At 43.5% G+C, this 25,871-nt stretch overlaps 1 protein-coding gene across 2 annotated transcripts in view; it reads right to left on the bottom strand.

The window, feature by feature from the left end:
- The window catches only part of DAPK1 (death associated protein kinase 1), an 87,064-nt gene that overhangs the window by 54,257 nt on the left and 6,936 nt on the right, over positions 1 to 25,871 (bottom strand). The gene's annotated exons all lie outside the window — the stretch shown is intronic.

Genomic DNA, 25,871 nt, shown 5'->3' with positions numbered 1-25,871 from the left:
AAGCGTTCAGGTGGTCCCCTAAGGTTCCTTGGACCTAAGTTGTTCCAGGTTTTGTGAGTTAATACAAAAACCTTAAACCTGATTTAGCAGGAGATATTTCTAAATATTATGGAAAATTTGACATTATTTACTGCATATGCCTATTTTCCAGTGTTAATTTGTTTTTGTAATGAAGAAATATCAACAATATATATCGCTGATTCATACAATTAAGGACTTGTGGGATTTTTATTACTACAGAGGCAGGTATAAGAGAGCTGAAATAAGAGAGCTTTCCATGGGTTTTTGTGAGCTGAAGTGTGGGAAGAAATCCTGAAAGCCATTTTGCTAAAAATTAACTACAACATTAGTGTGCTCTCATTTCATTACTATGCTTCGTCACAGCTGCCCGTGCTACAAATACAGGAAACACTCTGCAGGTTTCAAAAGTATAATGCCAAGTGTCATAGGTTTTATTAGAATTGAAGAGATAATTTAAATAATAATAATAATAATAATAATAATAATAATAATAATGCCTAGCACTCTACTTAAATAATATTAACTAGCATATATAATTCCCCTCATGGGAGAATATCAGTTGAAGACAGTGAGAATCACAATGAAAGCACTTTGCATGAATAAGTGCTGTCTTTTAATAACAGTGATTTGTTTGTGATCCTGCAATTCTCTTTGAATTGGTGGATAATTGCTACTCTAAATCTCCTCTGCTCAAGGTGCTTGGCATCAGCCTATACAAGTGTTGTAGGCGTAATGATTTTTCAACCATCTTTCTGACCAGTTAGCATATCATCTGACAGATAAAATTGTATTTTAGCGTTTAGACCAGGAAATCATAAGCTGCTGCTTAAAACAAAGAGTGGGGAGGAAGGAGGTGGTGAAGAGGGAATTCACAAATTTATGTAAACGGGCTCTGCGTCCCAGCCCTCTTGTTGCTCTCCAGCACAGATAGGGTGCACATATAAAGGATTACTAATTAGCACAACATGGGCAACAGTAACTCCCACGGCAGACCAACTTCCTTCTCTTTATAGAAAAAGACAAAAAGAATCAGACATTGGAATGTTTATAAAGCTATTACTACTAGATGAAATTATAGTAAGTTGTATTTACCATTTCCAACCCCTGCACTGTAATTAATTTAGAAATTCCGTAAGACTTTACAATACCAGTTTGTTAGAAGAAATTTCCCTGAACAAAAAATTTAAGCCTATATGTCTTAAAGGAAGCTGAAGTCCCATCAGTTAAATGGATTTGATTGTATTTAGTTCTGTGTTTCATGGTCCAGACAATACTCAGAAGTTGCTTGCCCACTGAGGTGGATCCACAACACTACCTTTCTTGCAGCAAAATCAGTGCCCTTACTGAGAGGGTTGAGATGGGACAGGAGGTCTGCATGGTGTAGGCAACAGGGACGCCGGACTGATCCTGCTGGTGTGTGCACACAGCGCTGACCTTCCTGTCTCCTCACCCTTCCCAGTAAGTGGCAGTGAGTCTACTGACAGGAGGCTGGGTGAGGTGCAATATGGGGCATATTTTTTGAGTTTTTGGGTTTATGTCTCTGGAAAATTATTATGTCTCATTTCTTAGAAGGAGGGGAACAGTGAAGACAGGCAAATGCACACAGATCAGTCTTGACCAAATAGAGATTAGTCTGTTAAGCGACAATGGAAAAGCTATTGTTCTGTGAATAGAACTTTAGCAATAAAGATGGTAAAGGACCTCATTCAAACCCTTCAAATTAAAGCCACAGTTTTCTTAAAAACAGATGATACTGTCATCTCTTTTTTCTTCATTTTTTTGTCAACTGTGTGAAAGGCGAAAATTAACAGAGGCAGCTGGAACTTAGGGAAGTTGAAAAAGGGAAATGCTAAGAAGTCAATTCATGATATATTCATAGAATGTATCACTCCCCGCCCCCGCTCCCTGGGAGATATACACAAGATTTTCCCTTATTAAAAACACTCGCTAGTATAGTAATATTTACAAAATGAACAAATATTTTAAAACCGGTTTACACTGTGCCCCACATCTGTCTGAAAGGAGCACAAAAAATCCCAACACAATGATAAGATAATACAAAATAAATGCAGCTGAAATTGAAAATGAACAAATTAAGTGACATGCTGGATTAAAAAAAAACAGCAGAAGCCTCTGTACACAAATATGCTTTGACAGAGGTGCCGAAAAAGTATAAATGGTTTTGGCTTAGTTTGGAGGGAAGGTGATTACTATGGGATAGCACCATAGTAAAGGTTCTCCTCCTGGTTGTACCACTGCTTCATTCTCTTTATGATCCAGTGCAGATGCACAACTGCCAATCTCTTAAACATGCTTTATGGGCTTGGCTTGGCTTCCCTTCTGTCTGACTTCTCTGTTCTAGCACCAACTCATCCCTCCTTTCCAAACATTAAACATGATATAGTGTTACATCTAAATTGGCACCAACAGCTGTAGCTAGCACTAACCAGTATTTGAAAAACAAAATAAAAAAACAGCTTAAATCTTCATTTAAAGCTCTGGTTAATAGTCCTAAGGTAGTGTACAGACTGTCTTCCCCAACCTCACATCCTCCAGATGTTTTGGACTACAACCATCATCAGCTAGTACGGCCATTGGCCAAGGATGATGGAAGTTGTAGTCCTAAACATCTGGAAGGCACCAGGTTGAGGAAGTCTGATGTAGCCTTCAGTTTGTGTTGGTGTGAAGTCTGGCTAACACTTACAAGAGAAGGAGGATTAATATGGAAGAAGGGAGGGTGTGCACAAATGCCCCGACTCATTCCCTTAACCATGGGATCAGCATGGTTGAGGGATTGTCAATATTACATCTGTATGGAGCCTATACATTCAGGCGATGTGTCCATAAGCTCAGTTATGTTTGAACCTATTTCAACATACAAATCATGCTTTGTAAGGGACAGACAAATCAGGACATCAACCACAGTCTGAAGCTGGTTTGCAAACCAGTTTCTGCTGCTGACATATGAATTCACAAATCGAAGTTAGAGCCACGCTTCTCAATCTCAATGGGCTACTACAGAGACATGAAGTGAAGAACTCAAGAAGTTTTGTGCCACACATGGAACAAGATTGGGGAAGGCTGTTCTAGATACTGCAGGAATGAGTGTGCACAAAATAATCAAATACAAGAATCCTTGCATAATATTCATGTTGAGCAGGATGTAAGGAAGGTGTAGTAAAAGTATTAAGGGATGTGTCATAAATCTCTAGATTAATTTGCTGGAATTTTCATGCTGCTTGATGCCCAAGGCTATGAATTATTACACACTAAAAAGCCAATATGAAAACATTAAAAGCATTGTCCTAAAAAAAACAAACCACTTATGAACTAATGTTATGTTAGTTGTATCCACCTTGTGAAAATGATAGAAAGCAGAGTTTAAGTGCAAGTAATAATGAACAAACAAACAAACAAACAAACAAGCGCTTCAAATTGCACAATGTAAAACACTAACTGGTGCTATTTAATCTGTTTATATTGCAGTAATTCTTAGTGATAATCTGGCCAATACATTTTATATTAAATATCAGACAGGTACATATTGTGAATGACAGATTGTGGAACATTCCCTAATCAGAACAAACTGGTTGCCTAGTTTGATAACCTAGAACACACTGTAAACATGTAACATCTGATAATAACAATAATTTCACGACCTGCTTTTTTCCGGGGGGGGGGGGATTCCTACAAGTAGGAGGGTTTACTCCTACAAGCTTTACTGCAACTTGTTGCCCATGAGAAAGAAAGAGAAAGAAAGAAAGAGTTTGTATGAATCTAGTAAGGAATCTGTACACCTTTTCACCACCACTGGGCCTGTGAGGGTCTTTGCAACTATGATTAAGCATTTTGCTGACTAAAATCACTCGCATTCAGCCAGTGAATGTTAAACTGGGCTTGTTGAACTGTAGGAACTTTGTTTTGTTTTACAGCTTTTGCTTTTTATATTGATGCTTTTTATTGAAAGTCACCTTAATCTTAAACCAAGAAGGAGTGCTAACACAAACATTGCCGTAGCTAGATAAATAAATGGAGCACACTCATTTGTTTACTTTTTCTCACACACCTTCCTAAAGAGACAATAGCCCTGGTAGACAGTGTATGAAAAAGAGCAACTGATGCCTCCCAAGTCCTGCTGTTTGGAACTTTTAACACACAAACGCAAACACAGAGAGATTCAAGGCAGATCAAATTTCCAAATACAGGTAGGTAGCCGTGTTGGTCTGCCATAGTCAAAACAAAATAAAAGAAAAAAAATTCCTTCCAGTAGCACCTTAAAGAGCACCTTAAAGACCAACTAAGTTAGTTCTAGGTATGAGCTTTCGTGTGCATGCACACTTCTTCAGCATTCAGCTCAGCAACATGAATCCATGACCACAAGTAAAGTCAGTTCTGATGTCAGAAATAGAAATTAGAAAGCCAGCATTTTACGGTCAGTGTATGAAATTAGTTCCTTAAATAGTAGGCTGGGATCTACCAGTGGGCCTTGTGCCAGAGCCTGCCAGGTGCCTCCTCACCTGCTTGTTGTCCTCAAGCCTTTTGGTTGGACCAGTGCCAGCACCAGGCAACTTCTTGGCATGTGGAGTGAAGACAGCCAGGAAACAGAGTGGTTCGTGGGAGAGAGGGGAAGAGGATGGAAGAAATATGTTCCTCCTCTAAGGGCTGGAGAAGGTATTGAAGATAATACAGTATAAATAAACTGGGAACAGAAAGGAAGGGAATTGAAGGAAAGTTATCATAGGAGGAAGAAGTGAATGTAAAATGAACAGGGAAGAGCAATGAAAGAAATTTGCCATTTTGGGGGGGGGGGGAAGGTATAAGTTGAATGTGAGAAGGAAATTACAAGAGCTTGGTAAAAATACTTTGAAAGGGATGTGGGGTTGGGAAGGAAAATACCAACAAAAATGCCTTCTCCATTTATGAGTCTGTGGATTCTACCTAAAACGAGTAGAGGCAAAATTCTCACCACAGCCTTCCTGACTTGAGGAAATGGACAGGTGCTTATTTCTCAATAAATATGCATAAATTGCACAGATAATTTAACTATGCCCAGCCACACGACCATCTATCTGTGCCTTTGGCAACAAGACTAATACATTACAAACTGCAGTGAAACTACTGTTGTCCTGTGAATGGCCACAATTGGTGTAATTTTCACCATTTTTATCTTCTGTATTTCATTTCCTCCTTGACCACCCTGTTCACAATTCCTACTGATCCACTCTGGTTAACACTTCATACATCTGATGCAGTGGCCAGTGTTAGAAACTGAGATATGAAAGCAAGGAGCTAAATGGCACCTTAAACCGAGATTGTGGGTGCAATAACAGAATGTCTAAGCACACTTTTTTTTTATAACAATACAAAGCTGAAAATGAATAAACTGCAGCTAAAATAAAATGTTAATTTTTCACATGGTCTAGTCCTTCCCTTGCCCTCCCCACTAATATTCTCAAGAGGGTCTCTTCTCTAGTCTTCAAAGTAGCTGGAAATGGGGAGGCAGAAAAAGGTCCTCCTTTCCTTCCACTCTGCGGTTTTAATATGAAATATTAGGTCCAGTACTGTGCCCAGAGCTCAGAAACTGCTCACGCTAATGAAATTCCCTGTCGCAAAATGCACCTAGAGCAATGGGAATTTTGAACACTGGCAGTGGATTGTAGTCCATAAACGTTTATTCAATAATAAGCATGCATGTCTTTAACATGCCAAAAAATGTTGTTTTTGCTGCAGGAAACTATTACAGCTAAGCCTCTGGAAATTGTTGTTAAAGTTTCTCCGTTCCCTTTTTTTTACATCCTCTTTCCGTTTCCTGTATCTCGTAAGAACTTCAGCATATTTGTTTCTTCCAGATTATCATCTGTGCGTGCTTCAAGACCAGGCAGCTCCTAGGAGCTCACCAAACGTTGGTCTTCTGTTGTAAGCTACATGTTGAATTTCAATTGACTTCCTACACCAGGGGTCAGAAAACTTTTTCAGCAGCGTGCTGGTCCTCTGTCCCTCAGACCTTGTGGGGGCCCGGACTATATTTTTTGGGGGGAAATGAATGAATTCCTATGCCCCACATTCTACTCATGTGAAAACATGCTGATTCCCGGACCGTCCGTGGGCCGGATTTAGAAGGCAATTGGGCCAGATCCGGCCCCTGGGTCTTAGTTTGCCTACCCATGTCCTACACTTTTAAAGTGTACAGTATATATCTTGCTGTGCTTCATACATACTCACAAGCATTACCTAGTTATGTAAAGAGGGGACATGCAATGTTAAAAACCATTTCTTAATTTGTGCTCGGTCAGTGCCACTGTGCAATTTGATAGCGCATTTAAAATCAACATTTTTTGCATTTGAGCTAGAACACTTTCAGTTAAATATATTTAATGGCAAGACCCACACAAACTAATGGACTGGTTAAGCAAGCAACTAAAATGACACTGCCAAGAAAAACATGAGTGAAGGTGTGTGGAGGTACATAGCAATTCACATAATGCAGCCCTCCGAAAGAAAGAAAAATGCTCAAGCACTGGGCACAGTTCCACTTACGTTTATCAAATCTGAAAGAGGTGTGTATTTTCTACAAGGACTGTAGACTCCTGCTTAAAGGTTTTTCTGTCCAACAAAAAAACAACTGCCTTGGCTCTCACTCATGGGTGCAGTACTCAGACCTTTGGCCTAGTTATTACCATAGGTTTAATCCAAAATTCACTACACAGTCTAAATATCAATCTGGTAACAAGGTGCACACTTAGCAGATTAATACTAAGCTCTAAGTACATGGCTTGGTGTTAAGGTAAGACATTATCCCAACACTTAACACACACACACTGAGCTCCCCTTTTGAAGAGCAGGCACAGTCTTACATGCAGATCATTGATCCACAGGACTGGGCAAGCAGGCAGGCACACCTTTGAGTAAGCAGAGTTTATTCACACCACCACAGCCAGCAGCACTGTGTCCTTGAAGATGGAGGCAAGATTGACTGTGCCAGTTCACTGTTCAACCTAGGCTCAGGTGCCTACCTGGGATGGAAGTGCTTTGCTAGCAGTAGGTGAGACAGGGGCTAATTTGGACACTCCCCAGTTGGCGCCTGGGACGGCCAATGTCTCTGAGGTGGGGCTTTCACCTGACAACCTGCTCAGCCCCTCCCCAGCATCCTGATGGGTACCTCCCAAGCTCCTTCAGGCCAGCCCTGCCAAGACGTCCTCCCAGGAGTCACGACACAGGCAGCCCAGTGTGCACTAACTAAAAAACTTAGGCAACTTCATGAACATGTAGACTTCATGTACAGAAATAGGTTACTTGCCTAATAGGTCATTTCCTAATCTCATTATACGTTGTTTGCCTCTATTATACAAAGCAATAGATAAAAGCACAGCAAGACTCACTTTTGCTTTCACCATAAGGTACAGCAAACTAAAAATGTAAAGCAAGTCTGACTGAAAGTAAATTTGACTGTGGCTTTTCCAGAAAGCAAATTATCAGTGTACAATTACAATGCATTACTGTTAATAATATTCCTAAGAACAACACTTGCATAAACCATCCTGGAAGGGAAATTAATGTCTACTAAAAGTATTGCTTGCATAAAAGAAGGAGAAAAAATTCTGAATCATCCTATATTTATTTTAATAGACATACTGTCAGGGAACTGCCATCGGAAAGGCAGGTGGTGGAGGGGCTCTCGGAAGCTAGGAGAGACTCAGCAGCGGAGGAAGGTACCAGCAGGGGGAGAGAGGGAGATCAGAGAAAAAGTGAGTCGAAGGGATGGCTCAAGGAGTCTTCCAGCGAAAACAGTGGAGAAGTCTCAGGACCTCCCATAGGTACACCCACTCCTTGCCGGAAACTGTCGTGCCGAGAATCCAGAAGACGCGTTTCCGTTAAGGAGCTTTTATGCTGGAGTAGATTCCGTAAACGCCCACTGTCGGATTCTGCCAGCGATTAAGGGAGTCATGTTCAAGGGCTCCGCTAAGGACAGAGTTTGAGAACCATGCCCAAACTCTGAGGGACTAAGCTTTTACGCACAAGCAGCTCATCATCCCATCACAGCAATCCGACAGTCCCTGAAAGCCGCTTGTGCAAGGAGAGGCATCATGAGCAACCCAACCGGAGCCGGAGGAGGAGCTGGAGCGGGTCCAAGCCTGGAAGAAAGGTACAGGGTGTTGGAACTCCAGCTAGCGCTGCAAACGGCGAGGCTCGAAGAGAGGCGGGCTCAGGATGCAGACAAGGGAAAAACCACCCCACTCGCAAGGAAGGTGCCAGGGTTGGTGCAAAAGTTTGGGGGTGATACCAGAAATTATCAAGCCTTTAGGACAGAGATGCAATACGCCCTTAATGTGCAGTTTGATGACTTTCCCGATGAGGAATCGAGAGTGGCGTTTGTCATTGGGCATCTCGAAGGGGGGGGCGAAAGACTGGGTGAGGCCCCTGATGGCAGCGAACAATGACGCTCTAAAAGACTCGAGAAAGTTTTTTCGCGCCATGGACCTGATGTTTTCCAGTGAGATTGAGCAGGGGGTGGTGCGCAGACAGTTGATGGCGTGTAAACAGGGGAACCGATCCGTCCGAGAGTACTGGACAGAGTTTACCATGCTCATCCATAAATTGGGGTGGGACCTGTCTGCGGACCCCATTCAAATGCTGTTCGAAGAAGGGCTGTCCTCGGCGGTGAAAGACGAACTTTCCCGCGCACCCAGGGCGGAGTCTATGGACCAGCTGACCAAATCCGCGCTTGCCATTGGAGCGCGCCAGGAGGCGAGAGCCTTGGAAAAGCGGGAAGGGAAAGGGGAACGTTGGAGTGAGTTCCGCATTCCAGAGATGCCAGAGCAGCATTCCCCACCAGTAGAGCCGATGGAGATTGGAGCAGCGCGCGCGCGCGGAGCTTCAAACACCAACGAAGGGTGGAAGAAGGAGGGAAAGAGCGCCAAGAAGTGTTTCCTCTGCCAACAGCCAGGTCACTTTGCCAGAGTCTGCCCTCAAAGGAAGGGATGGCAAGGAATGGCGGGAGCTGTTGGGGGTGAAGAGGAGGGGGTTAAGGAGCAGGTAAAAGCCAACGCCTGGTTGCCAGCATCGGGGCACAGCAGCCAGGCCAAAGATCAGTGAATGTGCCCAAACCTGAACCCCCAAGACCAGCGCTTGTCGTAGAGGTGGTGCTAGAGCTACCAAACGGACATCCGCTAAAGATAAAGGCGCTATTGGACTCAGGCAGCTCCTGCAATTTCATGAGCAAGGAGTTTGCAGCTGAACACCAGATACAGACTATCCCCTTGAGTAACCCTTTGCAGGTGACAACGATTGATGGGAGGGAACTGTTGGGTGGAGAAGTTAACCAACAAACTGTCCCCATGATAATGAAGGTGGGAAGACACACGGAAGTAATAGCGTTCAATGTGGCCACCCAGGGAGGAGCGCCCATCATATTGGGAATGAGCTGGCTAGCGCTGCACGATCCGCTAGTGGGTTGGCACCAGCGGGTAGTTTCATTTGGGTCAGCACATTGCCTAGCACACTGCAAGGAGGGGGAGGCTCAGAGAGGAGCCCAGGCCACTCTAGCAGGGATGGAAGTAACAGATAAGGGGGAGGTACCACGACAATACGCCGATCTGGGTAATGTCTTCAGCGAAAGAGAAGCAGATAAACTGCCCCCGCATAGACCCTTTGACTGTCAAATTAACCTACTCCCAGGAGCCCAGCTGCCAGTGGGCAAGCTGTACGCCATGTCCGACAGGGAGATGCAGGAGTTAAGGGAGTTCATTGACAAGAACCTCAAACGAGGTTTCATCAGGGAGTCACGAGCGGTGGGGGGTAGTCCAGTGTTCTTCATGGACAAAAAAGACATGAATAAACCCAGATTGGTCGTAGATTACCGGGCCATAAATGCAGTGTCAGAACCAGTGACCTTCCCCATGCCCAGAATCAATGACATTTTGACCCGAGTGAGGAAGGGGAAAATTTTCACCAAACTGGACCTGAGGGGGGCTTATAACCTGATACGAATGAGAAAGGGAGACGAATGGAAAACTACCATGTTCACCCCCTTGGGGGCCTTCGAGTACCTCGTTATGCCCTTCGGTTTACAGGCGGGCTCAGCCTGTTTTCAATCATTTATGAATCACGTCCTGGGACCTTTACTTTACAAAAACTGTGTGGCATTCTTAGATGACGTATTGGTGTACTCAGAGAATGAGGAGCAGCATGTGCGGGACGTAAGAGAGGTACTGAGCAGACTGCAAGCAAACCAGCTGTGGGTGAAACTGGAGAAGTGTCAGTTTCATACCAGAGAGGTGGAATTCCTGGGGTACCGTTTGTCAGACAAGGGATTAGCCATGGATCCCAGCAAGGTTCAAGCGGTACTGGAATGGAAGACACCTAAAACAAAGAAGGACGTGCAAAGGTTCCTGGGGTTTGGAAACTTCTACCGGAAGTTCGTCAAGAACTTCGCCCACTTAACGGCGCCCATCGCGGATTGTCTCAGCAGCAAGAAGAAATTTGTCTGGACGGAAGAGGCACAGCAAGCGTTCGAAAGGTTAAAGAAGGCGTTCGCGTCGGAAGAACAACTTTTGCACGTGGATCTGCGGCAACCGATGAGAGTAGAGACCGACGCATCAGACCGAAAGGTGGGGGCAGTGCTTCTTCAGCCGGGAAAGGATACGTCGGAATGGAGACCGTGTGCCTTCTTCTCGCGGAAATTGAACAAACCCGAGAGGAACTACACCGTGTACGACCGAGAACTACTTGCCATTCATGAAGCGTTCCGGAGATGGCGATACTTGCTGATTGGAGCGCAGCACAAGGTCCAAGTGCGCACCGACCACAAAAACCTAGAATACTGGAGAACTGCCCGAGTACTGAACCAGAGACAAGTGAGATGGGCCCAAGAGTTCTCCAAATTCCATTTTGAAATTTGCTACGTGCCAGGGAAGGAGAATGTCAGAGCGGACGCTCTCTCTCGAAAACCAGAGTATTTAGAGGGAGAGGGAGTGCCAGAGGAGAGACATATCATCCCCGAGGACCACTGGGTGTGTGGGGCGGCGTTGGTGGGGCCGAGAGAACTGGTAGAGGGAACCGAGAACGATGAATACGCTCAAGAGAAGCTCAGAGGACTCCGGGGAGGTGGAGAGAACACAGGGGGGTTTGAGGAAAGGAACGGAATGTTGTATTACAAGGGGGCACTGTACATACCCGAAGGAGAATTGAGGGGCCAGGTACTCAAACAATTGCATGACAGCCCCACAGCAGGGCACTTCGGGCAACACAAAACCATGTGGTTGGTTACCAGGGAGTTTTGGTGGCCCAAGGTGAGGCAAGACGTACGGGAATATGTAAGGGGGTGCGACCGATGCCAGCGAGCAAAAGGGGAGAGGCTGGCACCAGCGGGGCTACTGGAACCCTTACCCACACCAGAAAGGCCATGGGAGGCAGTATCCATAGATTTTATGACGGATCTGCCAAAATCCAAAGGGAAAACAGCTGTCATGGTGGTGGTAGACCTATTAACTAAGATGTGCCATTTTATAGCCTGTTCGCATGCGGTCACAGCGGAAGAAACTGCCAGGTTGTTTGTAAAACATATTTTTAGGTTGCATGGCGCCCCCTTGAGGGTGGTCTCAGACCGAGGGAAACAATTTACTTCCAGGTTCTGGAGGAAGCTTATGAGCCTACTGCACGTAGAGGTCAATTTTTCGACTGCCCGACACCCAGAAACAAATGGGCAGGCGGAAAGGGCAAACGGTATTTTGCAACAATACCTGAGGTGTTATGTTAATGACAGAGAAAATGATTGGGTAGATAAGTTGGCCCTGGCAGAATTTTCCTACAACAACGCAGAGAATGTGTCCACAGGGATGAGTCCCTTCCTGGCTAATTATGGGTGTCATCCCAGGGCATTTCCAGGAGAAGGAGGGGAAAGATGGAGTGTCCCGGCAGCGGAACACTTTGTTGAAGAGATGGAAGCGATCCACCGGCAACTCCAAATTAACTTAGAGAGGGCCAAGGAAGAATACAAGAACAAGCAGACAGAAGCAGACGGGAAGGTGAAACCATAAGGGTGGGGGACCGGGTGTGGCTATCCACCCAAGGACTGCCGTTCAAGGGAGGGTGTAAGAAATTGAGACCCAAACGGCTGGGACCCTTTGAGGTCATACAACAGGTCAACCCAGTAGCATTCAAACTCAGGTTGCCCAACCACATGAAACTGCACCCAGTATTTCACAGGTCCTTACTGTCGCCGTACCGAGAGAGGCGGGAGTGGGGGGGACGTGAGAGGGAGGTTACTCAAACACCAGTCATAGAAGAAAGGGAACGCAACATGCATGTGGCAGAAATCATTGATTCCAGGTGGAAGGGGAATCAGGTGGAGTATTTGGTAGAATGGGAAGGGGAACCGGAGTCAGAAAACACATGGGTACCGGCAGAGGAGGTCAATGACCAGGTTTTAATAGAAACGTTCCATCAACAGTTCCCAAGGAAACCTCAGCCCGTGGCACGGTTCGGGAGGGAACACTTCGGCACCACCGATGAGGAAGAGGAGTTTGAAGGGTTCCCAGAATCAGGGCTGGAAGAGGGAATAGACTCCGACGAGGAGGAGGACTCGGGAAGAAGAGACGGGATTCAGTGGAGAGAAGTGTTTGAATCCTCTGACGATGAGGAGTATTCTTTCCGGGGTTTTCCATCCTCACCGCCAGTAGAGGAGAGGGCGGGAGGGGGTGAAGGGGGCCCTGGAGGGGAGGTGGATGTCAGGGAACTGCCATTGGAAAGGCAGGTGGTGGAGGGGCTCTCGGAAGCTAGGAGAGACTCAGCAGCGGAGGAAGGTACCAGCAGGGGGAGAGAGGGAGATCAGAGAGAAAGTGAGTCGAAGGGATGGCTCAAGGAGTCTTCCAGCGAAAACAGTGGAGAAGTCTCAGGACCTCCCATAGGTACACCCACTCCTCGCCGGAAACTGTCGTGCCGAGAATCCAGAAGACACGTTTCCGTTAAGGAGCTTTTATGCTGGAGTAGATTCCGTAAACAGCCACTGTTGGATTCTGCCAGCGATTAAGGGAGTCATGTTCAAGGGCTCCGCTAAGGACAGAGTTTGAGAACCAGGCCCAAACTCTGAGGGACTAAGCTTTTACGCACAAGCAGCTCATCATCCCATCACACATACATACATAATTGTATTTTTATGCTGCATTTCCATAATTCAAACCATGCTCAAGGCAGCTTACAACATGTAAAAAATACATAATTCTAAATGCTACAAAAGTAATCATGAACAATAAATAAAACATCAAAAAATACACAACCAAATTGAAATTCCCATATAAATCATAATATTTTTTAAAAAAGAAAATAAACAATTAATATCAATAACAGCAACAACCCCCCCCCCAAAAATAAAACCCCCTAAACAATATCGAACATAAGAGTCTGGACATACAAGGAGCATAAATAAAAGAAAATAAGGCAAGTATTATTTAGGGATTAAGACTTCCAACTTGAAGTCATGGCAATTACCCTGTTGTTTTGACACCAACAATGAGAGACAGATAAGACAACTAAATGCATAAAATGGAAAATAAACTCGACATTATTTCCTTTAAGCAACAGGACTTTCACTCTGAAGCAAGTCAGCAACAATATATTTAATTAAATTAACTGATTTAATTCATACACACGTAAATTTAATAATTTTTATTTAAACGTAAGGAATTATAAAAGTTCTACAAGAAAGAACAAGTAAGCTCATCAATTATTATCCTGTTACAAATGGAGGGGAGACAAATAAATGACACATCAACTACTCTGCAAGAAGGCAGAATAAAAAGGAACCATAAACCATAAAAAGGTTCAAGAAGATAATAGTAGTACACTACTAGAAACTATTTTTCTTTTAGAAAAAATATTTTTACCATTAAGTCAATTATATCAATTCCATGTTTTAAGCAAGCGCATTTAAGACGGCTCAAAATCTTTTAAAAAGGTTTTTTTTACACAATGCAATCACATCCCATGCAAGGGATCATTTCCAGAGGCAGCGTATATATGCATAATCGCATGCAGCCCAAAGCTGCTGGTAGGCAAGAGAGGGAACCTTCGCATGGAGGACTTCTGGTGACTCTGATGCCTTTTCTCACTCCTCCATACATGATACCAGCAGTGAGAGGGCCGTACCAGCTTGTTTTCCCTTCCTCTCCAAGGTATCACAGCAAGGAGGAGAGAGTAGGGAGTGGAAACCAGCCTCCCTTAGTTCCAAGACAAGTGGGGATGAGGTGGAGGCAGACAGAAGAAGAAACCCCATTCCGTTCTCTTCAACTGTAGAAGGGAGGAGAGGCAGGCAGAAGCTGCAGTTCCATTTCAGAGGCATTCCAGCTTTTTTCTTGAAATGTAAGATGAGAATAAAGTGTCTTGCCCAGCACATCTAGTGTGTCTTCCCTCACCATCAAATCATCACCAGAAATAGCCTATTCCCTGGATAACAGTTGCCATGTCAGGTGGTGTGGCTTCCAAGCATGCTGGAATCTCATTATAATAGATTAAACAGAAGCATACTGCGTTGCTTACTTATGTTAATCACTGGGAGCTGTCTGTCCTACAGACAGATTTTTTGAGGCCTTCTCTCCATTTGTGGCATGCAGCAATGAATGGCATTTTATGGATTAAGCCAGAAATGGACCTCGATAGGAAAAAACCATCTGAGGTGATATCCACTGTAGACCCAATGGAAATCAATTTCCTTGATTACGGTAGATATGACTGATGCTGTGTATCTCCCTTGGTGACCTTATGTATAAAATATCACTCCTTTCATGCAAATTTACTAGCTAATAATAGGCAGTCATAGTTGACTAAGAATGAGGGAGAGAGAGAGATGATGAAAGCTTGAAATGAAGATAAGCATATCTGTGTCTCTCTCTTCTCCTGAGATTTCAATTTAAGATTAAACACACAAATACTGATAATCCAGCTTTATTGTATTCTGCATTTGGAGCTTTGCTAAAGCAGTGTGCTAAATATAAGCAGTATACAGCTGTCCTGAACTTGAAACAAAAATATGCAGAGTTTTACAGAGATAAGGTTTCCAACTGCCACCTTAGCACTCAGAAAATTAAATACAGGAGTCTTTAAAAGAATGAATTTAGGGAATATTCTTCCCTCATCATCAATAAAATCACATCTTTAAACTGCTGATCCAAATGGGATGACAGCTCAATTTATTGTGAAGTGGAAGGAGACAGTAGTACTTTTTCTTTTTTTCCAGAAATTTAAGAATAGTAAGTAACCCTGATGGTTGGCATTGGTGTTCCAAATATTATCAAACCTTCTTAACCTGTATAAGGTTATTCAATGAAATGACTGGTCAGCCTAGAACTATTGTTATTTCAAACCATGGTTTTGAAAACTGATATAAAATGTTTTAATTTCTTTTGTTTCTCTTGGTTTGCCATAATGCATTAATTGGGGACACTGTGGTTAGCATTAACCAGGACTGACTTGGAAATGGAAGAGTGCAAAAGCCTGTGGCACATTCTCGGTCCTTCAAACTATTGTTTGGCATACTGGGATCATGATGCTCAATGACTCTTAAACCAGGCTCAAGTCAGAAAACCATAGTTTCCTGCTTTTCAAACAAGACACAGAAAGACCTGAGATCATGTGCTGCTTCCTCACCTTCAGCATAGCAGGAGACTGGAAGCTTGTATTTCCAATACAGCTCTCTGTTCTGTCTTATATCAGGAACTATTGTTTGTTTAAACCAGTGTTTCCCAAACTTGGGTCTCCAGTTGTTTTTGGTCTACAACCCCCCCCCCCGCCCCAGCTAGCAAGACCAGTGGTCAGGAATGATGGGAATTGTAGTCTGAAAACAACTTGAGACCCAACCCAAGTTTGGGAAACACCTGCTTAAACCCTAGTTAGGAAAAACAAACCAGGATGAGAAATGAGAATTTGATATTTGGTGGTAGGAAACATCCTATGGAGATTTAGTCACTCCTCTTGGTGTGTTGTGCTCATATGCTGTAGTGGTGGTAGGAATCTCCAGTTATTTATTTACTTAGTAAGTCTAAACCCACAAAGTAGAAAAACTAAGCAGCCTACTTGGTAAAATAATTACTTTTATTTCAGGTACTGGAAAAATAAAATAAAATAAAAATACATACTTAGAATAATAGAATCATATTTGGAAGGGACCAAAGGGTCATCTAGTCCAACCCCCTGCAATTCAGGAATCTCAACTAAAGTATCCAGGACAGATGGCCATCCAACTTCTGCTTAATAACCTGTTGGGTTGAAATAAACGACAGACGAATGACAAGTGTCATATGGGAGGCATCTGCCGAGCATGTCTCGGGGAGTCCCTTTTATTGAATATTACAGCATTGCCACATATGTGCTTGTTGCTGATTGGTTAACACAAATACAATGCAAGGGTTGCATATAGGCATTAATCATCAATAGATTAAAGATTGGGAAAGGAAACACAGAATTGGACAGGTATGAAAACCTCCTTATTAAACTATTACTAGTGATTGATATAACAAGACTTAAAAGAACATAACCATTGCATTCCGTAGATGTGGTTAACCATGCATTGAGAACAGGTCAGGGTACGATGTTTCATGAACTCAATGTGAACTAAACATTCTAGGGTGGGTGAGGAAGGAACGCTTCAGCTTAGAGCGGTTTGCCAGAGTCATGTGCAGAAGCAAAACTTCCCATCATCAACCTCCAATGAAGGAGAGTCCACAACCTTCAGAGGGAGTCCGTTCCACTATCGAAAAGTTCTTAATGTCAGAAAGTTCTTCTTGATGTTCAGTCGGAATCTCCTTCCTTGTAACTTGAAGCCATTGGTTCAAGTCCTAGCCTCCAGAGCTGGAGAAAACAAGCTTGCTCCATCTTCCATGCGACAGTCGTTTAGATATTTGAAGATGGCTATAATATCTCCTCTGGGTCTCCTCTTTACCAGACTAAACATACCCAGCTCCTTCAACCGTTCCTCATCAGGCTTAGTTTCTAGACCCTTGACTGTCTTAGTTGCCCTCCTCTGCACACATTCCAACTTGTAAACATCCTTCTAAAATTGTGGTGCCCATAACTGGACACAGTATTCCAGATGTAGTCTGATCAAGGCAGAATAGTGTGGAATTACTTCTCTTAATGGGACTTGGGTGGCGCTGTGGGTTAAACCACAGAGCCTAGGGCTTTCCAATCAGAAGGTCTTCAGTTCGAATCCCCGTGATGGGGTGAGCTCCCATTGCTCAGTCCCTGCTCCTGCCAACTTAGCAGTTCAAAAGCACGTCAAAGTGCAAGTAGATAAATAGGTACCACTCCGGCGGGGAGGTAAATGGCGTTTCCGTGCGCTGCTCTGGTTCGCCAGAAGCGGCTTAGTCATGCTGCCCACATGACCTGGAAGCTGTACGCCAGCTCCCTCGGCCAATAAAGCGAGATGAGCGCCGCAACCCCAGAGTCGGTCACGACTGGACCTAATGGTCAGGGGTCCCTTTACCTTTACCTTACTTCTCTTAATCTGGACACCATACCTCTGTTGATGCAGCCTAGAATAGCATTAGCACTTGCATTATACCTACCTAGTTATCAAATAGGAAGGGGCCACAAGCTTGTATTGTATTCTTAAAGCATGCAACTAAAAACAACAACACCCACTCACCATTCTCTACCTTTTTCCCCCTTTTCTTCCTAATGTAACACTGATGTCTCACAACAAATGAAACTGATCTATAGAAAACGTAACTTGAAAAGAAGAGACATTGCACATACTTTTGTAAACCAGGAAATCTTTAATAAAAATATATTTATTAACAAACAAACAATACTCCAGCATTAGGCATCATCCAGCTACCTTGCATGGAAACAGCAGCAACAAATAACAAAATGAATTTGCAGCCATATTCCTAACAAGCTTTGAGAATGGTAAAATTTAATACCTAATGACTGTTTCTCGGTTAAAGACACTAAAAGAGAGCAACCTTACTAGTAATTTTATTCTAGCCATAAACTCAGTTGCTTCAAGGCTACTGAAGACACTGAAGTTATTTTCCAAATTCCTAAATGTATCTGTTCTTGGGATAAGACTGTAGCTAGAAGGATACATAGCGATTCATAATATATTCCCAAGGAAAATACAGCATCTTTGTGTGCTTTGAAAATGGGGGTATGTGGTTGTTGACCACCCTGCTGATATGCTGCTGTTACTCTCTAAGACACCCATAGGAATTCTCCAATTCAGACGACTATATTCACATTACTGTACAATAATCTGTTTATGGAATTAGTTTTCTCTTTTAAGCAAAAAATTCATTGTTATTGTTCTCTAAGCAGGTCATTAATGACCTCTGCAAACTGGAAAAGGATGGAATTGTAAATGGCATGTACTTTATATTGGCTCCATGTACTGCTCAATGCTATGAATGCAAAATTTGAAGTTGAGGTATAGTACAATTCCCAAAGTGGACATTAGTTTAACACCATCAGGAATCAGTGCACTGCTGAATTACCCCTGGTTGAACACAGGTACTTAGAACTGACTGTAAAAACAGGACAAATCATACTAGAAAAGAGAATACAGTTCCAATGTACAGCAGACGTGCTATGCTGGAGCTGAGGGTGGTGTGGTAGGGGACACATATGGGTCAACCGAATAGATCATGTTACAGCCATCACAACAGAAATAATTTCCCCGCAGAATGTATGCACTAGTCTTGGACAGAAAGATGTGTGTATGTGTGTCTGAAGGGATGGCGATGCTTTGGAAATTGGTGCTGGAGAAGACAGCTGAGAGAATGCTGTTAAGCAGGCAAGTAATCAACTATTTGAACTCCATAGGTAAAGGTAAAGGGACCCTTGACCGTTAGGTCCAGTCACGGATGACCCTGGAGTTGCGGTGCTCATCTTGCTTTACTGGCTGAGGGAGGCGGCGTACAGCTTCCGGGTCATGTGGGCAGCATGACTAAGCTGCTTCTGGCAAACCAGAGCAGCGCACGAAAACGCCGTTTACCTTCCCGCCGGAGCGGTACCTATTTATCTACTTGCACTTTGACGTGCTTTCGACCTGCTAGGTTGGCAGGAGCAGGGACCGAGCAATGGGAGCTCACCCCGTTGCAGGGATTCGAACCGCCGACCTTCTGATCAGCAAGTCCTAGGCTCAGTGGTTTAACCCGCGTCCCTTTGAACTCCATAAAAGGTAAAGGTACCCCTGACCGTTAGGTCCAGCCGCATACGACTCTGGGGCTGCGCGCTCATCTCGCTCTATAGGCTGAGGGAGCCGGCGTTTGTCCACAGACAGCTTCCATAGTCCATAGCAGCAGCCGAATTACAAAGTGACGCCACAAATAAAGTCATTCTGCCAGCAGTCACACATGGGAGATCTACTGAATTTGGGACAGTGTCCTAGAACTCTGCTGAGAGGCAACATAGCACAAGGACAGAACTTTGCACAGCAAGTTATATTTGCACTCAAATTTGGTTTCTAACCTGTCACGGTATATGAACCAACTCTGCTGAGAAGTTACTGGACTTAACTGAGGACTACTTGCCAGGAATACTAGCTAATATTTTAATCTTCTTTCTTTAGATTTAAGTCTCCTAAATTAAATTTATTTATATCAGTTATGGGGGAGAAATACTTGTCTGATAGCTGAATTTTAGGCATAAGTAGGAAGTCATCCTCCTCCAAGCACATCTGTTTAGCCATTATTGTTTGCAAGGCCTGTTTCATCTACTTTTACTCTACAACTGTCAATTCATTTGCTCAGTTTACTCTGCATTTGATCAGAGGATAGACTGTGCACCTCAAAAAACGTTGTGGCAAACAATGATAGGAAACATGAAAGAAAGTGGTGGGAAATCTAACAGCTGTAACTTAGATCTCCTACTGATGCTAATTCACTAACTAAAAAGCACAACTAAAAAAAAAGAGTTTATGGCTAGAGGCCTAGATGATTAGATGTAGGGAACAACTGTGATCACATGGAACTAAGCAATTAGGTCAAAGCCTGCTCTTTAAATTGAGACAGATGAAGGTCAAGGAATGCATGAATGGAGACAAAAGAAGATTTATTCTGTCCTCAGAAGTTATACAAGACTTCCAGCAAATAATAATTAGAACTTTTGAAACTTTATGTAAGTAACAGATACAGTTTTGTCCTAGAACATATAAAATAAAATACACTTAAGATTTCCCAGTAAGCCAGGAACTGACAAACCAGTACTCAAGCAGTCATATGCCAATTCCTCATAGCTAATGTTTTCTGAACATGGATGCACAAAATTTTTTTTAGTGGCTATTAAAATCAAAGAAAGAAATTTCCCGCGTGCATATATGGTTGATGTGCCTATTTTTCTAGCTACTGAATGATGATAATTTATCAATAAGGCTTACTTCCAAGTAAGCAGGCTTAGAACTGCAGCCTTAGAGCAGTGTTTCCCAAGCTTGGGTCTCCAGCTGCTGTTGGACTACAATTCCCATCATCCCTGACCATTGGTCTTGCTAGCAAGGGATGATGGGAGTTGTAGTCCAAAAACAGCTGGAGACCCAAGGTTGGGAAACACTGCCTTAGAGACTAGATAAGGATGCTCTGAGACATGATGCAGAATGCATCCATTGGTCCATTCACTGGGGGATTTATCAAACCCTTCATATTGTGGAGTAGAATATGATTTCTTTCAGCCACAGCAAGCAGAGGAGGTGGGTGAGGGATGAGATGAAGGAACATAGGCTGTACACAGTGCCTCAGATCAAAGAAACCATGGGGTTCCTACACATCACCATTTCAGTACAAGGGCATGGGACTAGGGTAATATGTATGCTATAATGGGGTCAGAACAGCATACCTAAACACTTTTGTAGGAAGAAGATTGATGTAGGATCTTGATGCAGATGGTTCTGAGGACCCGTGAATCATGAGAATTTGTGAGGGATAGCAAATTCATGGGGATTATGAGGGTGTTTTTTTTTTAAAAAAAATTATTAGAGTTTCACAACATGGTGCAGTATAACACATCAAACAAACACGAATATAACAAACAAAACTAAGAAAACACAGCCAGTTAGACAATCTAAATGGCAATAAAAGGGAGTTAAATAATGGTGGGGTAGAACATTGTGCCAACATAACTGAGTCCCTCTAAAAGGAGTTTTGAGATCACGAAGGTACCAGTCCCCTTTCTACCCTGCTAAGAGAAAAGAAAAGAAGGGGAACTAAATAGATTCAAAACTCTTATGGTTTCAGAGCTCTCAAGCACTTAACTGCACACTTCAGTCATAAACACTGTCTTGAGAACTAGCATTGGGACACGGTTCATATTTTCTTTGTGGTGCTGCCAATACAAATGAAAACACACATACAGACAAGTGGATCGTTTCTTCCCCCCACCCTCAAACCTTCCATAGGGGACAATCAGAACAAATGCCACAACATTCCCAAGGCAACTCTAGCTTATAATACTTGTTTCAGAAGATGCTATAGCATCTTCTTGTTTTCCTCTGAAAACAAGAAACAAGCACAGCAAACATTCCTCTAGCAAATGCCAAGTAACATTGTTATGGTTAAAGGTAAAGGTAAAGGGACTCCGACAGTTAAGTCCAGTCACAAATGACTCTGGGGTTGCAGCGCTCATCTCACCTTACTGGCTGAGGGAGCCAATGTTTGTCCATAGACAGTTTTTCCGGGTCATGTGGCCAGCGTGACTAAGCCGCTTCTGGCGAAACCAGAGCAGCGCACAGAAACGCCGTTTACCTTCCCACCGGAGCAGTACCTGTTTATCTACTTGCACTTTGACCTGCTTTCAAACTGCTAGGTTGGCAGGAGCTGGGACCGAGCAACGGGAGCTCACCCCGTTGTGGGTACTCGAACCGCCAACCTTCCAAACGGCAAGCCCTAGGCTCAGTGGTTTAGACCACAGCGTCACCTTCATCCCATATCATGGTTAGGTCCCATTTATTAACACTTGCAGTAGTAGTATGGATCAATAATAATAATAATAATAATAATAATAATAATTTATTATTTGTACCCCGCCCATCTGGCTGGGTTTCCCCAGCCACTCTGGGCGGCTTCCATAAAAACCAGAAATACACTAAAATATCACAGATTAAAAACTTCCCTGAACAGGGCTGCCTTAAGATGTCTTCTGAATGTCAGGTAGTTATTTATCGCTTTGACATCTGATGGGAGGGCGTTCCACAAGGCGGGTGCCACTACCGAGAAGGCCCTCTGCCTGGTTCCCTGTAGCTTTGCTTCTCGTAATGAGGGAACCGCCAGAAGGCCCTCGGCGCTGGACCTCAGCGTCCGGGCAGAACGATGGTTGTGGAGACGCTCCTTCAGGTATACTGGGCCGAGGCCGTTTAGGGCTTTAAAGGTCAACACCAGCACTTTGAATTGTGCTCGGAAACGTACTGGGAGCCAATGTAGGTCTTTCAAGACCGGTGTTATGTGGTCTCGGCGGCTGCCCCCAGTCACCAGTCTAGCTGCCGCATTCTGGATTAGTTGTAGTTTCCGAGTCACCTTCAAAGGTAGCCCCACGTAGAGCGCATTGCAGTAGTCCAAGCGGGAGATAACTAGAGCATGCACCACTCTGGCGAGACAGTCCGCGGGCAGGTAGGGTCTCAGCCTGCGTACCAGGTGGAGTTGGTAGACAGCTGCCCTGGATACAGAATTGACCTGCGCCTCCATGGACAGCTGTGAGTCCAAAATGACTCCCAGGCTGCGCACCTGGTCCTTCAGGGGCACAGTTACCCCATTCAGGACCAGGGAGTCCTCCACACCAGCCCGCCCCCTGTCCCCCAAAAACAGTACTTCTGTCTTGTCAGGATTCAACCTCAATCCATTAGCCGCCATCCATCCTCCAACCGCCTCCAGGCACTCACACAGGACCTTCACCGCCTTCACTGGTTCTGATTTGAAAGAGAGTTGGAAAAGGCCAAGAGACTGACCCTGTCCATGAATTCATACTATTCAAACGTATTACCGCTGCAGCAGGTGCATGTAAACTGGGCCTTATGCATGATGAATTTTTTATGTGTTAAAACCCAATTTTTGAAATCCAGGTCTCTTTTAGACAAACAGAGCACATAATAGTCCTTTCAGCAATCTAGTGTTTAGAACTGGGAATTCAGTTGCTTTCAGAGTGTTTCTGCCTAGCACTTTGGCAGACCCTCTACCTGCCATTAACTTTCAGGTGTCACAGTAAACCATAGTTATTTACTGTGCATGACCTAGTCCTTGCTAGTGCTGGGGAGAAAGAAACCATGGCCCTTGGGCTTAGTATTAGATGGTAACCAGGGTTTGTTTCTATAGTGTTTTGTTCATACAAGCTACAATTAGGAAGCCAAGAAAAGCCTAGGCTATACCTTGTGACTTTTTTCTGAGTGAAACAAAACAAACTCTTTGTCTTGGACACAACACTAAACTGAGAATTCTGATCTGATTCTTCCTAGAACAATACATCTTTAACTATAGTTTATCATGATGTTCATGACTGTTGCCATCGTCTCATTCCTAATGAGTCCCAAAAGGGAACGTAGTATAAAGGAATCTAGCACACTGTACAGGTGTATCAATGAGATCTCTCCTTAATATTGTTAAGAAATCAAGTGGAAATGTGAATGGGCCCCTAAATGGCTTTAAAAGAAGATTGGACAAATTCATAAAGGATTAGGCTATCCACAGCTACTACCCACAGTTGCTATGTTCTACCTCCACTGTTGGAGGCAGTTTGCCTCTGAGTATCACGGGTCAAGAGAGAGCCACTGCCCTTGGGTCCTGTTTATCAGCTTTCCACATATATCTGGTTGGCCACTGCAAGAACAGAATGCTAGACGAGCCCTGGTGCCAATGCGGCTAGATGCTTCTTATGCTAACTCAGCCTCCAACATATGAAGGGCTGCAAGAACTGTGATGTGACAGAAGTAGTGTTCTCCCTGGCACCACCCTCATGAGGTGTTAATCAGGGGGACGGGGATTGATAAAAATGCCTGAGTAGTTTCTGGGCTCACCTACAAGTCCCAATCAAACAGGAATTCTACAACTACAATGCCCAGGTATGACATCTACCCCTCCTCAAGTATAACTCGCACTCCCACACTTAGTATGACTAGCAAAACCCTATATACGAGTGCTCAGAAGCAAGTCCTACATGTTCCATAGGATTTACTCCCAGGAAAACACTTGCACGATTGCAACTTTGATTTCAGCGTGCTTCACAGCCTCTTTGCAATCCTCCTCTAAATACTCTGCAAGGCAAGGCAGCTCATTGTTCATCTGGAGAGTAGAACAGTGGGAAGGGAGGTTAAAATAAATGGCTTTGAGTATGTCAATCAAGCTGAAAAGCAGCCTTTTTCCTAGATGATTTAACATCACTGATTTAAAAATCAATCTACCCAACCTCAAGCCTGTTTTTAAATCATTTTTCTCAGCCAACTGCTGAAACTGGAAGCCAGCCCAACTTTTGGTGGGGAGGCAGAAGAGTTGTAGGGGAGGAATGCCAGACATGGGTTTTAAGCAGCCTTATCTCCTGCATGCCCACTGCTTTTTTCCTACAAATGCCATCTCTGCCGTCCCCCCCTCCCCCCAATACATCTTGGCAAACAAAGAACTGGAAACACAAGTTTGCCAAGATAACGTTAAGGTTTTTAAAGCAAGAATGTATTTTAATTACAGACAGTTACAGACACAGTTTAGTCTGTTTCGAAAAATCTATACAGTATAGCAAATAGTATGGAACTGAGATGGGGAGAGACATTTAATTTTCATGTGGCCCCTAGAAATTTATTTTGTGTTCCTCCCTTTACTTTAGTCCCAGGTCCAGTACTGTATCAATTGTCCTTTTATTTTCTAAGTAATATGGGCAGAGCACAGGGCACTGTGATAAAAAGGCAGGTAAAATAGCATCAGTGAAGTACCATAACAGGGCAGGCAATACAGAAATTTGGGCTGAGTGTTGCTGGGGTGGCAGATATGGGTTGTCCACAGCTGTAAATCAACTGAGATATGATTTATCGTTATTATTTGACTTGCATTTAAAAACAGAACTGCTGTAAAAGCTTTTCTAACACATTTGATGGGGGCGGGGCACAATAAATTGTGCCTAAATGTGGTTGAAATGTTATATTCAAATAGATTCAAAGATTTACAAATCTGTATCTAACATGTTTTCTCCATGGCACCACTCTAGTTATGGACTTCCCTCTCAGCTTTGAGCTATCTAGTCCGAGTACTGTTTTGATTTAGGAGACAGCTTAAGACTCATTTATTTTTGCAGGTCTTTGGGTCAAAGTGGAAGTGGCCCTGCCGGTTTAATAGCATCCGTTCACTGATTGCTGGTGCTGCTGTTATTTCATGGTTTTTGTTGGCTTTCTTCCCTTCTTCTATTTCTCATGAATTTACTACTTGATAGCCACCCCAGGCTGTTTGATAAAGGGGTTCATTAATTATGGTGAGTTGCAATAAGAAATTATTTTTATTAGAATACTTGTAGATTTTAAAAGATGACAATTCATATTGCTAAACTTAGTATGCAAACCCACTTCAAAACCTAGATTCCGATTTGCAAATCATATTTTGTTAATTTGGTGAACCCATACCACAGGTAAGTTGATTTGAGTAAGTGGTTGCATTTGAGCATCTCATACACTCCCTCAGTCTCTCCAATGCCGCTACTAGAAGTAAGTTAGGAAGCTTTAGAATTTAGCATGTCCAAACCTTGACAAACTCTGATTAATCTTAACTATAGTTTGTTTGAAACAAACTGTGGTTTTTGAAGCTGGCTTGTTTTGAGCAAACCATAATTGCTGCTAGCCAGAGTTTAGGGTTCATATATACCGTATTTTTCGCTCTATAAGACGCACCAGACCACAAGACGCACCT

This window comes from Podarcis erhardii (genome assembly GCF_964252035.2).
Source record: "Podarcis erhardii genome assembly, chromosome: 11".
NCBI classification, from domain to species: domain Eukaryota; kingdom Metazoa; phylum Chordata; class Lepidosauria; order Squamata; family Lacertidae; genus Podarcis; species Podarcis erhardii.
This window is presented reverse-complemented; position numbering and strand designations above follow the sequence as displayed.